Source organism: Pteropus medius, unplaced genomic scaffold (genome assembly GCF_902729225.1).
Source record: "Pteropus medius unplaced genomic scaffold, Ma_sr-lr_union100, whole genome shotgun sequence".
Lineage (NCBI taxonomy): Eukaryota > Metazoa > Chordata > Mammalia > Chiroptera > Pteropodidae > Pteropus > Pteropus medius.
The window spans coordinates 23,096,885-23,098,464 of record NW_024351073.1 but is presented as its reverse complement, the minus strand read 5'-3'; the positions used below and the strand labels follow the sequence as shown (position 1 = coordinate 23,098,464).

The window sequence follows — 1,580 nt, the reverse complement described above, 5'->3', positions numbered from 1 at the left end:
GGGACGGGAGACTGCGCAGTACAGAGCTGACAACTCCGACTGCACGCTGGTGTTGTGTTCAAGGTCAACGTCAACAGGGAAGAGTCGTGTCGATCTTGTGGACCCCTGATACGGTATGTATGCCATCTTTCTCCCCAAAACTTATAGCCCCAGAATGATCATGAGAAAACCATCAGACAAATCCCAAATGAAGGATATGCAACAGAATACCAGAACATCCCTCAGAACTGTCAAGGTCATCAAAAACAAGGGAAGTCTGAAGAAACAGCAGAGCCTAAGGAAGCGTGGGGACTAGATGTAATGTGGTATCCTAGATGGTCCCTAGAACAGAAAGAAAGGCCTTAGGTAAAAACTTAGACAATTTGAGGGAAGTATGGCCTCTAGTTAATAATAATATATCAAGACCGGTTCATTAACTATGATAAATATACCATATTAATGTAAGATGTTAATAATAGGGAAAGCTGAGTCTAGGGTATATGGAAGTTCTCTGTATTATCTTCACAAGTCTCCTGTAACTCTAAAAATACTATACAGTCTACAGCCATGCCGCCCTTAACATGCCTGATCTCGTCTGATCTCGGAAGCTAAGCAGGGTCGGGCCTGGTTAGTACTTGGATGAGAGATCACCTAGGAAGACCAGGTGCCGTAGACTTTAAAAATAAAAAAAGTAAAATAAAATAAAATATAAAATAAAATAAAAAGACTTTATAATTAAAAGTTTATGTAAAAAAAGTTGTAAAATGACATAATCAATGAATTCCTTAATTCGTCATTGGCTTAATTTATTTCATTATTAACTGAATTTCTTGAAATCTTCCTTGAACTTGGTCAATTCTGGGACATCATAAAGAAAACCCAGACTGACAGAGTGCTGCTGCATCTGTTCAAATCCTTTTTCAGACGAGATCGTATCAAGATTCACAATGGACAGGAGTTTCGCAATCATCGATGCAGACTTCTTCACCGTCGTGGGAGCATTTTCATTTCCTGGATCCAGTTTTCGAATTCTACTGACATGTCGTCTTCCAGGTCTCACATGAGCAGAACCCACTTCTCTCTAAAGTAATATTTTCAGAACTACTTGAATCCTAAAAGCAAAATATCTAAATTTAGATTTAGTTTCTTTGTAAGCTTTTTGCTTCAGATCATTAGCATCCAATAGTTTGTACCCAACAACTGTGTATAGCATAGATTCGACATTAATTTATTGGGCACTGATGACCGAGCGTATTAACATTTGATTTGAGAATCATCTGCTGTTTTACTTCACTCTTCCAGTAAACTTTTTCGCTTGTCTAAATTAAATCTAATTTCTCTAACACTTAATTTGATTTAAAGGTCAATTTGATAAGCAATGCTATTTGGGGGAAGATCCAGAAAATAACATATGTAATTATTGCATTCATTGCTCAAAAAATGTTACCACTGTGGGTATAAATGAGTCGTGGCTCTTAGTAACAAACGGATTTTTAGCCAAAATACCGGCTTGCGAACTCTTCTCTAACGACATGAGTACTGCCTGTACCATAGGCACTAAACTACCTTTTAAACGAATGCCAAAACCTGAAAGTTGTTCT

The 1,580-nt window shown here is 37.6% G+C and overlaps 1 non-coding gene across 1 annotated transcript; it reads left to right on the top strand.

Moving 5' to 3' along the window:
• The first annotated feature begins 536 nt into the window (after nt 1-536).
• LOC120586485 (5S ribosomal RNA) lies at nt 537-655 on the top strand. Its single transcript, XR_005648711.1, has one exon. It is a non-coding gene; the product is annotated as a 5S ribosomal RNA (ribosomal RNA).
• Nucleotides 656-1,580: the final 925 nt, after the last annotated feature.